Source organism: Phyllopteryx taeniolatus, chromosome 1 (genome assembly GCF_024500385.1).
Source record: "Phyllopteryx taeniolatus isolate TA_2022b chromosome 1, UOR_Ptae_1.2, whole genome shotgun sequence".
Lineage (NCBI taxonomy): Eukaryota > Metazoa > Chordata > Actinopteri > Syngnathiformes > Syngnathidae > Phyllopteryx > Phyllopteryx taeniolatus.
The window spans coordinates 49,470,900-49,486,470 of NC_084502.1; the positions used below are offsets into that span (position 1 = coordinate 49,470,900).

The following is a 15,571-nucleotide window of genomic DNA, read 5'->3' on the forward strand; positions in this document are numbered from 1 at the left end:
CTCCTGAGACGTCGGATGGTGGACCAGAATTTCCTCGAAGCCGTCCGGAAGTCTTTCTCCATGGCCTCACCGAACTCCTCCCATGCCCGGGTTTTTGCTTCAGCGACCACCAGAGCTGCATTCCGCTTGGCCAGCCGGTACCCATCAGCTGCCTCAGGAGTCCCACAGGCCAAAAAGGCCCGATAGGACTCCTTCTTCAGCTTGACGGCATCCCTCACCGTTGGTGTCCACCAACGGGTTCGGGGATTGCCGCCACGACAGGCACCGACCACCTTACGGCCACAGCTCCGGTCGGCCGCCTCAGCAATGGAGGCGCGGAACATGGTCCACTCGGACTCGATGTCCCCCGCCTCCCCCGGAACATGAGCAAAGTTCTGTCGGAGGTGGGAGTTGAAACTCCTTCTGACAGGGGATTCTGCCAGACATTCCCAGCAGACCCTCACAATACGTTTGGGCCTGCCACGTCGGACCGGCATCTTCCCCCACCATCGGAGCCAACTCACCACCAGGTGGTGATCAGTTGACAGCTCCGCCCCTCTCTTCACCCGAGTGTCCAAGACATGCGGCCGCAAGTCCGATGACACGACCACAAAGTCGATCATCGAACTGCGACCTAGGGTGTCCTGGTGCCAAGTGCACGTGTGGACACCCTTATGCTTGAACATAGTGTTCGTTATGGACAATCCGTGACGAGCACAGAAGTCCAATAACAGAACACCGCTCGGGTTCTGATCGGGGGGGCCGTTCCTCCCAATCACGCCCTTCCAGGTCTCACTGTCATTGCCCACGTGAGCATTGAAGTCCCCCAACAGAACAATGGAGTCCCCAGCGGGAGCGCTCTCCAGCACCCCCTCCAAGGACTCCAAAAAGGGTGGGTACACTGAACTGCTGTTTGGTGCATAGGCACAAACAACAGTCACTGGGACACACAAACCCCTCCACCACGACAAGGTGACGGCTCAAGGAGGGGTGGATTAACTTCCAAATACATGAAACTTTGGCTGCTAACATTTTGAAATATATACTAGGCTTTCCAAAAAACTCTCTACTCAATTATAGAAACCCACTCTTTAGAAACTGCCACCCCAGAGTCACAACTGTGAGAGGTGAGCGTAAAAGAGGCCTTGCCGGTGTCTTTTTAAAAAATGTTTTCAAATGTAGAATCGACAGGCAAGTAAACAAATGAATCATAGGAATCGGATTACTGGGAACCAGTTCTAAAAAACAACTGCTTTTCAATTTCGGCTTCGAGAAACTCAAGGGCCTGTGGTGCTACAAAAGACAGTACAAATAATAACATCAATATAAAAGCGAAATAAACTATAGTATATACAGTACAGAAAGTGTTAATTGAATGTACAAATATCAAAGGTCATTTGACGTGTGCAACAAAGTCAAGGTCAGAGAACCAAGGCAAATAAGACATTAATAAATTAGATGACAAAACCCCAATGCTGCTGAAGTGGCTGGTGCGACCCTGAGTCTGGTGTGAGCGTGTGTGTGTGTGTGTGTGCGTGTGTGTGTGTGTATTGTGTGTGTGTTTGTGAGTGTGTGTACAGCTACATGTTTGCGGTGCATCAGAGTTCAGAGTTCAGGTGGACAGAAGAGGTAGACGGGCAGAGTGGGCAGAGTGCATGATGGCAGCAGAGAGGCTGTGTGAACGATGGGTGGCATCCCCCGCTACGCGTAGGGCTTTGCAGGTGAGGCGGGTGCTGTAAATGTCCTGCAGGGAGGGAAGAGAGGTTCCAATGATCTTCTCAGCTGCCCTCACTTTGGGATGGAGAGTCTTGCGGCATTATGCAGGCTCTGTACCACACAGTGATGCAGTTGGTCAAGATGCTCTCTAAGATCCCTCTGTAGAACGAGCACATGATGGGGTCGGGGCTTTGGCTCTTCTCACCTTGCGCAGGAAGTAGAGACGCTGGTGAGCTTTCTTGGCCAGTGATGAGGTGTTGCTGGTCCAGGAGAGGGCCTCGGTGATCTGCACTCCCAGGAACTTGGTGCTTCGCACCCTCTCCACCACAGCACCGTTGATGTTCAGGGGAGCATGCTCGGAGTGTGCTCTCATGAAGTCCACAAAAATCTCCTTGGTTTTCTGGCTATTCCCTCCATCGTGTTCGCCAACGTACGCTCTCTGGACAACAAGATGGATTACATTTGACTGCACCGCTCTACCCGTAAGACTGTGGGAGAGTGCTGTGTTTTTTGTTGTGGAAACATGGCTTAACAGCAGCGATCCAGACAGCGCCATTCAGCTCGACCGGCTAGCATGTGACCGAGTGGACAGAACTCTCGCGGGAGGCAAGACTCGCAGCGGCGGACTGTGTGTTTACATCAATGGCGCCTGGTGCCGGGACGCTACCTTGGTCAGTCAACACTCCTCACCGCTACTGGAGTTTATGGCTCTGAAGTGCCGGCTGTTTTATTTTCCAAGCGAATTCACTGCCATACTGCTTGTGGCAGTCTATATTCCTCCAAACTCCACCAATAACAGGAGTGAGGTGCTAAATGAGCTATACCATCATATCAGTGAACAGCTGACAGCCCACCCAGCTGGTTCAAGCTCTGCTAAGCTATTTTTGGTGCAAAGGAAGTACACATTATACTTTGTCACTGCCTGAGAAAATTAAGACATTTGTATATGTACTTCACATCTGAGATTATAAAGTTATTTGAATTGTCTTTTGTTGAGCCTTTTAAGTAATTCTTTAGTTTTTCAGATGAGAAGTCTGATATAACAGAGGCATTGATTGCCATGGTAGTGGAGGATTGTCTGCCATTCTCTATTGTAGATGGGAGTGGGTTCAAAAGATTTGTGAAATCGCTGAACCCATCTTATGAAGATCGTTGGATATTTCAAGAGCAGCAGTACTGCAAAGGTAAAAAAAAAATTTCCCCATCTTTGTCTCTTTCACACACACGTGTATATGTATGGATAAATAAGAATAATTTGTCTTTTCAGCTGCGATTGGCTGGCAACCAGTTCAGGGTGTACCCCGCCTCCTGCCCGATGACAGCTGGGATAGGCTCCAGCACGCCCGCGACCCTAGTGAGGAGAAGCGGCTCAGAAAATGGATGGATGGATGTCTCTTCAGTCCACACAAAGCAGGTGAGGCAGAAAGACGACTGACCTCTCAATGTGCTTCAGCTATAAGACGCTTCAGGCTCTACTTCAGCTTCATCATTACCATCTGAAGTTTCACAGTCACAAACACGAGGTAATGTATATGGTATATGAACATTTCTTTGTCTATATAGTGACTTAGACTGTTTTTCTCTCTCAGGAAGAAAACTGTGGCATCGCCTAGACAGATCCATTCAGCAAAGTATAACTCCCACATCTACTGATAGTAAATGCAACAATCAAAGTACAGTAATACCTGGCAGAACTAAACATAAACAGACAGGAGGACCCACTGCAGTACTGGAGAAAGCAAATAAATTATTTTCCAAATTTTTTTACACTGGCTGTCATGTTCTTCATCTTCTGCTTCATCTGTGCCTTGTGAGAGGATTTTTTTTCCAAAGCAGGAGAAATCCTCACAAAAAAAACAGAAACTACTTTTTTAAAATAAAAACAATAGAAAATATTGGGGTTTTAATTCTCTTTATTTAATTACAAGCACTACGACAAGTAACAACAGTGCATTCCTATTTCTAATACTGTGTTTCACTGTGGTCCTATCACTTGTTTTGTAGGTGGCAACAAGATTGTAGTACATTTTAGTGACCTCTTGATGGCGCCATAGAGTAAATGATTCCTAATGAAGTGTCGGTACGTGTGCCGGCACAGTTGACTGAAAGTATCGATGCTTCATGGGGCTTCATCTCATCATCACTAGTTAACACCTTAAGGGTAATGATGACGATTTAATTAGCCTTAGCACATAGGGTGTGTGTTTGATACAACATTAGTACCACATAAATGAATAGAATTCCAAATAACATGCATAAATTTTCTTCAATACAATAAATTAAAAGCAGCAATAAAAAAAAGAATATCAACACTCCAGAGCACCCTCGAACTGCCGGAGTTTGTCAAGCTAATAGTGAATCCCCGAACCCGTTGGTGAGGGATGCCGTCAAGCTGAAGAAGGAGTCCTATCGGGCCTTTTTGGCCTGTGGGACTGCTGAGGCAGCTGATCGCTACCGACTGGCCAAGCGGAAAGCAACTTTGATGGTCGCTGAAGCAAAAACTCGGGCATGCGAGGAGTTCGGTGAGGCCATGGAGAAAGACTTCCGGACGGCTTCGAGGAAATTCTGGTTCACCATCCGGTGTCTCAGGAGGGGGAAGCAGTGCACCATCAACACTGTGTATAGTGGGGATGGGGCGCTGCTGACCTCGACTCGGGACGTTGTGCTCTCCTATCTCTGGGGTTGAGGTCACCGAGGTGGTTAAAAAGCTCCTCGGTGGCAGGGCCCCAGGGGTGGATGAGATTTGTCCGGAGTTCCTCAAGGCTCTGGATGTTGTAGGCCTGTCCTGGATAACATGCCACTGCAACATCACGTGGACAGTACCTCTGGATTGGCAGACTGGGGTGGTGGTGGGTGTGTTACAACTACAGGGGGATCACACTCCTCAGCCTCCCTGGTAAGGTCTATTCAGGGGTGCTGGAGAGGAGGATCCGTCGGGAAGTTGAATCTCAGATTAAGGAGGAGCAGTGTGGTTTTCGTAATGGCTGTGGAACAGTGGACCAGCTCTACACCCTTGGCAGGGTCCTCGAGGGTGCATGGGAGTTCGCCCAACCAGTCTACATGTGTTTTGTGGATTTGGAGAAGGTGTTCGACCGTGTCCCTCGGGCAGTCCTGTGGGGGGTGCTCCGGGAGTATGTGGTACCGAACCCCCTGATACGGGCTGTTCGGTCCCTGTACGACCGGAGTCAGAGTTTGGTTCGCATATCCGGCAGTAAGTCGGACTCATTTCCGGTGAGGGTTGGACTCCGCCAAGGCTGCCCTTTGTCACCGATTCTGTTCATAACTTTTATGGACAGAATTTCTAGGTGCAGCCGAGGCATAGAGGGCGGCCGGTTTGGTGGCCTCAGTATTGCATCTCTGCTTTTTGCAGATGCTGTGGTTCTGTTGGCTTCATCAAGCCGGGAGGAGACCCCGGGGACGTCCCAGGACACGCTGGAGAGACTACATCCTTCGGCTGGCCTGGGAACGCCTCGGGATCCCCCGGAAGAGCTGGATGAAGTGGCTGGGGAGAGGGAAGTCTGGGCGTCCCTGCTAAAGCTACTGCCCCCGCGACCCGACCTCGGATAAGCGGTAGAAAATGGATGGATGGATGGTTTGGGGTCCACCTCCCACACTTGGGGGGTGCTGGCGGGAATGTGTTTATGTGGGGGGTCCTGGGGTCGGTGCTGTGGGTCTGGTTGGGGCAGCCCTCTTCGTCTGTGGTTGTGGGCCCGATCTGCATGAGCCATGCCTCTTAATCACTCACTTAGCACACCCTCACACCACTCACTGTAGACATTTTTCTCACTAATCACATCTGGGCACATATACATATCAAAGGATTCCTGGGTGACTGGTATGGGGTCGGGAGGGTGCGGGTGTCGGACCGGGTTTCAGCACGTCTGTGCTGTTTTCCGGTCCGTGCGCCCTGCCCATCCGCCCTGCTTGCCCACCTGGATTTTAAATGCATCACACACAGTCATCCTCACGTTTTAATGCAACACATACACCCATTTCTGGGGGACGGCGGGTCGGAGGTGGGGGTGGGGGTTGGCTGTTAGGTAGCAGTGCCAGCCTGATAATTTACATCGTCAATCCCACCACACTTCAGCCGGGCTCACGACCCTTGTCCTGCATGCTTCTTCTCCTTGTCCTGTTCTAGCTTGCCCTGTCCTTCCCTCATAGCACTACATCCCCATGCAACACTCATATTTAACGTTTCATTGTTGTAGATAATGTCATGACTTACTCTTCTCTGTTTAGAATTAGTGCTTTGTCTTTTGTCTTCGTTTCTCTCTCACCTCTAGAAACTTTGTTCTGTTCAACTCTGATTCTCAATAAACTTAAATTATAATACTAACAAACCACAGCGGAAGAAACATATTTAATGAGAAAAATGGTGTCGTGTTCAACACTTATTTCAGCCGCTGTGTTTGTATCTATCTATCTATCTATCTATCTATCTATCTATCTATCTATCTATCTATCTATCTATCTATCTATCTATCTATCTATCTATCTATCTATCTATCTATCTATCATCCATCCATCCATCCATCCATCCATCTATCTATCTATCTATCTATCTATCTATCATGTGCGTCCTGCGTCTGAGACGCGCAAAAATTAGCAGGAACATCCATACATCCATCCATTCTCTGAGCCGCTTATCCTCACAATGGTCGCGGGAGTGCTGGAGCCTATCCCAGCTAACATCGGGCAGGAGGCGGGGTACACCCTGAACTGGTTGCCAGCCAATCGCAGGGGACATATAAGCAAACAACCATTCACACTCACATTCACACCTACGGGTAATTTAGAGTCTTCAATTAACCTACCACGCATGTTTTTGGGATGTGGGAGGAAACCGGAGTGTCCGGAGAAAATAAATAAAATTGAAGACGAAAAAAAATAGTGATATTAAAATGTATGGCATCTGATTAAAAAACAGTCAGAAAGCCCAAATACTTTCGAGTGCATACATAGTGTTTTTTTTTGTTTTCTTTTATTCATTCAAATTTGCCAGGCTTTAAGACATTATTTGGGCCTCTTTAGTGGGTTAACCCCCCTATAACTCTGTGCTAAATGTTTCATATTTATTTCAGTGCAATTTTTGCAAACAGAGCCCCAGTCTCATAAGAGTTGAAGCTTTTATACTTGCAAAGGGTAGACAAACATCATCCCTCCATCCATTTTCAACACCGCTTATCCTGGTTAGGGTCACGGAGCACTGGAACCTATCCCAGCTGACGGGCGAAAAGCGGACTACACCCTGAACTGGTTGAAGCTTTGTAGGTGGAATTCTTTCCCATTCTTGCTTGATGTACAGCTTCCGCTGTTCAACAGTCCGGGGTCTCCGTTGTCGTATTTTACACTTCATAATGCGCCACACATTTTCAATGGGAGACAGGTCTGGACTCCAGGCAGGCCAGTCTAGTACCCGCACTCTTTTATTACGAAGCCACGCTGTTGTAACACATGCAGAATGTTGTTTGGCACATGAAATAAGCAGGGGCGTCCATGAAAAAGACGTTGCTTGGATGGCAGCAGAGAACCCGGTGGTGTTTCTGGGTGTTGTTGATAAATGACTTTTGCTTTGCATAGTAGAGTTTCAAGTTGCACTGACGGATGTGGTGCCGAACTGTATTTACTGACATTGGTTTTCTGAAGTGTTCCTGAGCCCATCTGGTGATATTGTTTACACATTGATGTCAGTTTTTGATGCAGGGAGGGATCGAAGCTCACGGGCATTCAATGTTGGTTTTCAGCCTTGCCGCTTACATGCAGTGATTTCTCCAGATTCTCTGAAACTTTTGATGATATTATGGACTGTAGAAGATGAAATCCCTAAATTCCTTACAATTGTACGTTGAGGAACATTGTCCTTAAACTGTTCGACTATTTTCTCACGCACTTGTTCACAAAGAGGTGAACCTCGCCCCATCTTTGCTTGTGAATGACTGAGCAATTCAGGGAAGCTCCTTTTAGACCCAATCATGGCACCCACCTGTTCCCAATTAGCCTGTTAACCTGTGAGATTTGCCAAACGGGTGTTTGATGAGCAATCCTCAACTTTCTCAGTCAGTCCAAACAAAAACCAATGTCACAAAGTACAAATGACTGGTGACATCACAGTTTTCACTGGGTTGTCAGGTAATTTGATCACCTCATATTTTTAATTGATTGTACATTCCAAAAAATACATCAAACCGTTATCATTTCATGTTTGGCACGTGCGTTAGTGAGCTGGGAGCACTCAATTTTGAGCTGCAGTAAACTGAATGGCTGAAGTTAAAGCAATGCAGTTGCCTTTATCCATAACGAAAGATCCTGCTGCCTGCTTGCTGCTGCTGTTGATGATCTGCAAAGCCGTTTTGGGGAGAACTTTGAGATACTATACCAGGGATTTTCAATCAAAATTCAGTGGGGTCTGGTTGCAAAGGATTTCTCAGGGCAAATGCCCAGACATCAAAATGCTTGGATTGGCGTACCCGACCCATCTATCTATTTTCTGTACTGCTTATTCTCACTAGGATCATGGGTGTACTGGAGTCTAGTATTCGAGCTGACATTGGGCGAGTGGTGGGTGACAACCTGAACGGGTTGCCAGCCAATCGAAACAATTTGGCTCACCCATGACTGCAGCATCAACCCCACAACTGAGTATTGGACATTATTCATTTATTCTGGAGAAATAAATTATGTCTGCAGAAAAAAATCCCCCCAAAATAGACCCAGTAGTAATTTTAGGCTTCTTTTCTGATGAAATATTTTTTTGTTTCAGCCAGATTTTTGCCTGTCCACATTTTGGTCACGTCAGCCTGTTGTGGCCTGAAAAATCAGGTGCAGGAGGCGATGAAATTTCCTCATTGAGCTATTGTTTTCTGCGGTGTAATTTTTGCCTATATTGAAAGTATGGATGTTTTTTAGACAATAATGAGTGAAAATAGTGATAGTTTTTCATTTTCTTGAGCAAAAAATACATAAAATCAACTGGTTAGTGAAATACGGCTCATTAAGACCCCATAGCTCCTTTAGCCCTTTTTGAGTGGTGGCCCTCAAGGCCACCATGCGCCAAGTTGTGGTGGCCCTGTCATGATATAATATGATATGTTTCAGTGTTTACGCATACATACCCATACTGTAGATTGATTTATAATGCTCTCATATGAATCAAGTTTTCGAAAAGTCCCTCTTTAAATAGTTTCAATTGACAAAATACTGACAGTTTTTTTTCCATTTTTGATTTGTTCAATACAATGTCTTGGCACTATATCACTATTCTAATATACAATGTAGTGACAGTTTTATTTACAGAATGACACATTACAATCAATATCAGCTTTATTGATATTTTAAGCAAGTTACTCGAGCAGATTTACAAATCAACGAAAACATGATACTCCAATGAAATTATATGGTGGGGTCCCACGTAGATTCAGCCTGGATAATTTTACTTGGAGTGGGTTGCCTCAATACATTTGCATAATAAATCTCGGGGTGTATAAATATTCAGGTCTATGATCGAGGATTATTAACCTGACATGCCCAAAATATGTGTGCAGTGCAGGAAAATGGCTTACTCGATTTAAGAGGATAAAATTCAGAATATTTCTGGTAAAAAGTATGAATGTAGGGCTGGGTGATGTGTCCATAAATTGATATCACAGTAGAAATTGAATGCATTCTTTATAATGGTAATTTTTAGAACATTTATTGTGGTGCTCTCAAAACCAATAACATTTATGATATTACAAATAATGAATATACTACATATTAATAATATACAGCGGCTGAAATAAGTATTTAACATCCATCCATCCATTTTCTGAGCCGCTTCTCCTCACTAGGGTCGCGGGCGTGCTGGAGCCTATCCCAGCTATCATCGGGCAGGAGGCGGGGTACACCCTGAACTGGTTGCCAGCCAATCGCAGGGCACATACAAACAAACAACCATTCGCACTCACATTCACACCTACGGGCAATTTAGAGTCTCCAATTAATGCATGTTTTTGTGATGTGGGAGGAAACCGGAGTGCCCGGAGAAAACCCACAGGGAGAACATGCAAACTCCACACAGGCGGGACCGGGGATTGAACCCGGTTCCTCAGAACTGTGAGGCTGACGCTCTAACCAGTCTTCCACCGTGCCGCCAGTATTTAACATGTCACCATTTTTCTCATTAAATATATTTCCAAATCTGCTGTTGACATGAACATTTCACCAGATGTTGGGAACAACCCAGGTAATCCATTCATACAAAGAAAGTAGAAACAATAAGGTCAGAAATTAAGTTATGTGTAATAATGTGAAATGACACAGGGATTATTTATTTTCATCATCCTCATAGATGGCAGCAGAATTTTGTCAAGAATGTCTTGGTAGATTTGCCAGCTCTAGGACGTGTTCTGGTCATCCCAAACATCTTCCATTTAAGGATTATGGAGGCCACTGTGCTCTTAGGAACCTAGACAGGTGTGTGGCTTTCCTAATCAAGTCCAATCAGTATAATCAAACACAACTGGACTCCAATAAAGGTTTAGAACCATCACAAGGATGATCAGAAGAAATGGACAGCATCCGAGTTAAATATATGAGTGTCACAGCAAAGGGTCTGAATACTTATGGCTGTGTGATAGTTCTGTTTTCCTTTTTTAATAAATCGGCAAAAATTTCAAAAATTACATTTTTTTGTCAATATGGGGTGCTTGTATACATTACCGTTTTTCGCTGGTTGTGGGGCCACTCACTTATTGCGATAAATAACTCATGAATATGCGAATTGCTTGGGTATCCCCTCACTCACACTCTGGTCCTATCCTATAGACGTTTATAATTTACATAGCCACTCCCACCACACTTCAGTTGTACAGCCAGGTTCACGACTCTTGTCCTGCATGCTTTCCCTCCTGTCCTAGTCCCGTCCTATCTTGTCCTGTCCTTCCCTCATAGGGTGTAGCACTCTGCCTAATACAACACTCATATCTAATGTGTCATTGTTCTATGTATACAATGATTTACTTTCCCCATCTTGTTAGCAATTAGTGCTTTGTCTTTTACTGTCTTCTTTTCTCACTCCCCTCTAGAAACCTTGTTCTGTTCTAGTGATCGACTCTGATTCTCAATAAATATCCATTAAAATACGAAGAAACCACAGCGGCAGGTGTAAAAGTCCACAGTGACACAGTAAAACTGTCCTGGGATAAAAGGGATACAGATCCTTCTTTCTGCTTGACCGAACAGCAAAACAGGACCAAAAAAAAAGAAAAAAAGAAACAAGAACGTGACAGTCCTGGGATCAAGAAAATCCACAAACAAGTTACATCTTTGCTTAAACCACATGATTCAAAGCTGGGAGAAAAGTAGTACAGTCCGAATTTAAGGGTTAGATACATGATTAATTCATTCAGTCATTAATTGTTCTGACTGTTCATCTGGACAACTTTGGGGAAGTGTTGTGTGGTTGTGAATGTGTGACTGTTGGATCAATGTGTTTGTGTCTATGCAGGTGATCTGCAAATGACGTGTGGAATGTATAGGTATTGTGAGTGTCTCCCACTGAGGAGTGATAATAAGTGCGTTTTCCCACACTTGTGCGTTATTGTTCGCCAACTGCCTTCATCAGGCATCGACATGAGCGCACGCAAGCATACACTTGAGCATGTCCTTTGCTGTTAATTCTTATCTGAGGAGACACAGAAATGAGCCGATGGTGGAGTAGCGGTGCAGCGGAAAGTGGTAAGCACATCTGCCTCACTGTTTAAAGGTTCTGGATTTGATTGTTGGCTCAGGCTTTCCTATTTGGAGTTTTCATTTTCTGAAAATGGATGGATGGATGGATGCAAAGTGGTGTCCATTTGGGCATTGCAAGTGTACCGAATAAGCCTTTTATTTTGTTGCTGTTGTATCATATTCCTAGTAAATCCTTACAAATGCTTGAGTGGGCCTTCTGTGACTCCGCCTCCTTCTGTCCATGCTCGGAATCATCATATAGCTGTGTAAGCCCTGTATGTATCCCGTTGCACTTTAATTTGTAGAGCAGAAATGCTAGATTACTCTTAAATCCTCCCAAGTAAATTATCCACTCATCTCTAAAGCTCATGCGACGAGGGCTCCTCATAAATGCCGCTTGGGCTTTTTGGGGGCAGACAGACTTGCCCAGTTTACCTGTGCTCAGGGGGAGACACAAGCTTGCACAATGCCATCCGGGTGTGCTTATTGAACATGCGGGTGACCGTGCTTTTTCCCTCCTTGTGCCTCTTCCCATTGTGCTCGAGCTGAGTGATGCTGACTGGGGTCACTTAAACCCATGCTAGGGATCAAGGCACAGTGCGCAGGGGGGCTAAATGTTTACATGCATTAATTTTATTTTACCCAGGGGACTGCCGGTGCAATGCTGGGTCATCTTGTGGAACAGCGCACAACGCCATATGCCGTGATTTTCTCCACCGGCGGCCCACCCTACCAAGTTGTGGTGGCTAGTTAGGGAGAATAAATAGTCTTTGTGGCCAGACATGTTCTTCTTGTTATGACTCGGCTCTTAACGTGAGGAGGTCACAGAAGGAGTATTACTCTAATGTTGCTCCTCTGCCGACAGCTACTCTACATTGGCACTTATTCCATAGTTCTGGACAGGAAAAATATGTCTGCATCAAAGATTCCCCCCCAAATTGACTCACTAGTAATTTTAGGCACGTTTTTTGATTAAATATTTGATTTTCAGACAGACTTTGGCACACCCACATCAGCCTGTCACAGCCTGACACGTAGATGGCAGAATGCAAGGACATTTCCTCATTGAACCTCTACGTATTCTGCGGTGTAATTATTGCCTATATTGAAAGTCTGGATGTTTATGTATCCATCCATCGTTTTCATTGTACCGCTTTATCCCCACAAGGGTCGCGGGCGTGCTGGAGCCTATCCCAGCCATCTTCGGGCGAGAGGTGGAGTACACCCTGAACCGGTTGCCAGCCAATCGCAGGGCACATATAAACAAACAACCATTCGCACACACAATCACACTTAAGGGCAATTTAGAGTCTTCAATCAACCTACCATGCATGTTTTTGGGATGTGGGAGGAAACCGGAGTACCCGGAGAAAACCCACGCACAAACGGGAAGAACATGCAAACTCCACACAGGTGGGGCCGGGATTTAAACCCGGTCCTCAGAATTGTGTGGCAGATGTGCTAACCAGTCGTCCACCGTGCCTAGGATGTGACAGTGTCATGCGACATGAAGTAATTCTTGCAGATTAATTTCCGCAAGTGTCATCTTAATTTTGTATTAAATGCATCACAAATGCCTCCTTACTTATGCCCACGTACACCTCTGAAAATATCAGCGCAATCAGCCTGGTATTTATGATTTTGTTGGCGTGTTTCCACATCAGCCACGTCGATCATCCCACATGAAGTGCTTTGCAGATTCATTTCAGCATATATGCACGGCTTTCGTCAGCTCTCGCTCTCTTTTTGTTTTAATAAACCTGTCCTGTTCAGCTGCATGGCCTTTGCCAAATGGTGGATCTGTATGCCTTTGTGCTGGAACAGTTTTGCTGTGCAACAGGGGAGTCTGAAATACCCCCTCTGCTTATGTTTAAAATGTTTTAATTCTTCTGATGTTTATTGAAAATGCAGCCAGACAGAAAAGGGTTTTAGGGGACAGACAGTGGACAGAGTGGACAAGGGGACTAGGGGTGAGAGCCACAGCAGAACAATAGTGAGACAGTCTAGATTTTTGAACACAAGTCACATTACAACAGTCCATCCGTCCATCCATTTTCTGTATCGCTTATCCCAGGGGTGGGAAAACATTTTGGCTCATGGGCCACATTGACTTTTAAAATTTGACAGGCGGGCCAAGCCAGGACCAGATGCTTACATATCAAACATGAACTAAAAAAAAAAAGAAAAGGCATTGTATTGTTAATACTTACATTTACTTTTAATGGGAACGATGTGGTTGATCACCTTTTTTTGCCAGTGCATTAAAGTCTGGTGTTAGTTTTGTTGTGGCAATTCTCAGAACAAATCTGAGGTGTTCATCACTCAGCTGGGATCTGTAGGATGCTTTGTTGGTCTTCATCACACTAAAAGTCTGTTCACACACTGTAGCGAACAAGCTCCCCACAACCTGAGGCGTCACAGTGACTCCCCGTGGCTTGATAAACTGCATTCTTCCAAGTGGCCCTGCTGTGAGACTACCACAAGAAGATGCCAAGTGGACTAAAAACTAAACTAAACTAATTAACATCTACCCTAGAAATCTGAACTCCCAAGCATCAAAGGCCCCCAGATGTTTTCACCGGACCATCTGTCCTTGAATAGGAACAATTGCTGGGACAAGGCGACACCCACTGGCGTTGAGAAGAACTGCAAAGCCGAACCGGGGACTCTCATTTGATATCTAACCAAAGGAAAATTTCTCTGTTGATATTTTACGAATTCTGCCGAATTATTCCAAACGTATGTCTTGATGTCTGTGTCAGTGTGTCAACTTTAAAAGTGCAGCTGCAAGATTTTAAGAACTGTTTGTCTTGATTTGACTCCAAGCAGCATGAAATGTGATTTGAACCATAAGCAGTCGATTTGCCAAGACTAAAGTATAAACAGCCAGTCTATATGCTTGACCTGTGAGTAGTGTGTACAAAGTTGGGGGTACTTTATATTAATATATGATTTTAAACCCACATTATGGGTCAAAATTGTAGACTAGACACAAGCTGATGGGTGTGGTCTTCTCCAGTTTCGTCGTCCCTCTTGCACACGACTCGCGGTACTTGACCTCTGACTTCTGCTCTCTTTTCCTTCTTGGGTCTTCGCTCTTCTCTTGGTATCAGCTCCCCCTTTCCCTTTCTTTGTTCAGGCACACGGCTAGCCTCCTTGGATCGCCGCTGCTAACAGTTGCTGCTGAGCTACGAGATACGCTCTCAGCCAAAGGTGAGTTTTCTGAACTTGCGAGCGGATCCCGGACCCAAGGCGAGGAGAGAGACGGTCATATTCTCCCAACGAGGCGTGACGAACAACAATTTTTCGCCTTCGCCTCTTTTGTTTGTTCCATTTTTCTGCATCATTTTTCTCATTCGACCGAACCTGTCTCCGTGCTTCCCGAGACGACTGACCCACACCACCCACCAGCTGATCTACGTTCGTGAGTAACACACCAGTGTTTGCCAGACTGTACAATATTAGTGCCAAATAATTTTGGGGAAATTACTAGCGTCACACAAGATCCTAACTATGTCCTCTCTTTCTCCCGTCTGGACTGGACGCGTTAAACGTTCACATTTTCAACATTAGTCCAACACACGGTGCTCTATTTCCATTTTCGTATGCCTCTTCTTCTTCTTCCTTTCCTTTCGGCTTGTCCCGTTAGGGGTCGCCACAGCGCGTCATCCTTTTACATGAGAGCCTATCTCCTGCATCCTCCTCTCGAACACCAACTGCCATCATGTCTTCCCTCACGACATCCATCAACCTTCTCTTTGGTCTTCCTCTAGCTCTCTTGCCTGGCAGCTCCATCCTCATCATCCTTCTACCAATATACTCTCTATTTCTCCTCTGGACGTGTCCAAAACATTGAAGTCTGCTCTCTCTAACTTTGTCTCCAAAGCATCGAACCTTGGCTGTCCCTCTGATGAGCTCATTTCTAATTTTATCCAACCTGGTCACTCCAAGAGCGAACCTCAACATCTTCATTTCCGCCACCTCCAGCTCTGCTTCCTGTTGTCTCTTCAGTGCCACTGTCTCTAATCCGTACATCATGGCTGGCCTCACCACTGTTTTATAAACTTTGCCCTTCATCCTAGCAGAGAGTCTTCTGTCACATAAGACACATGACACCTTCCTCCACCCGTTCCAACTTGCTTGGACCCGTTTCTTCACTTCCTGA

The 15,571-nt window shown here is 45.6% G+C and overlaps 1 long non-coding RNA gene across 1 annotated transcript; it reads left to right on the forward strand.

The window, feature by feature from the left end:
• Positions 1 to 702: 702 nt before the first annotated feature.
• Positions 703 to 3,496, forward strand: LOC133476291 (uncharacterized). Its single transcript, XR_009788018.1, has 4 exons — positions 703 to 1,700; positions 1,910 to 2,879; positions 2,963 to 3,218; positions 3,285 to 3,496. It is a non-coding gene; the product is annotated as an uncharacterized LOC133476291 (long non-coding RNA).
• Positions 3,497 to 15,571: the final 12,075 nt, after the last annotated feature.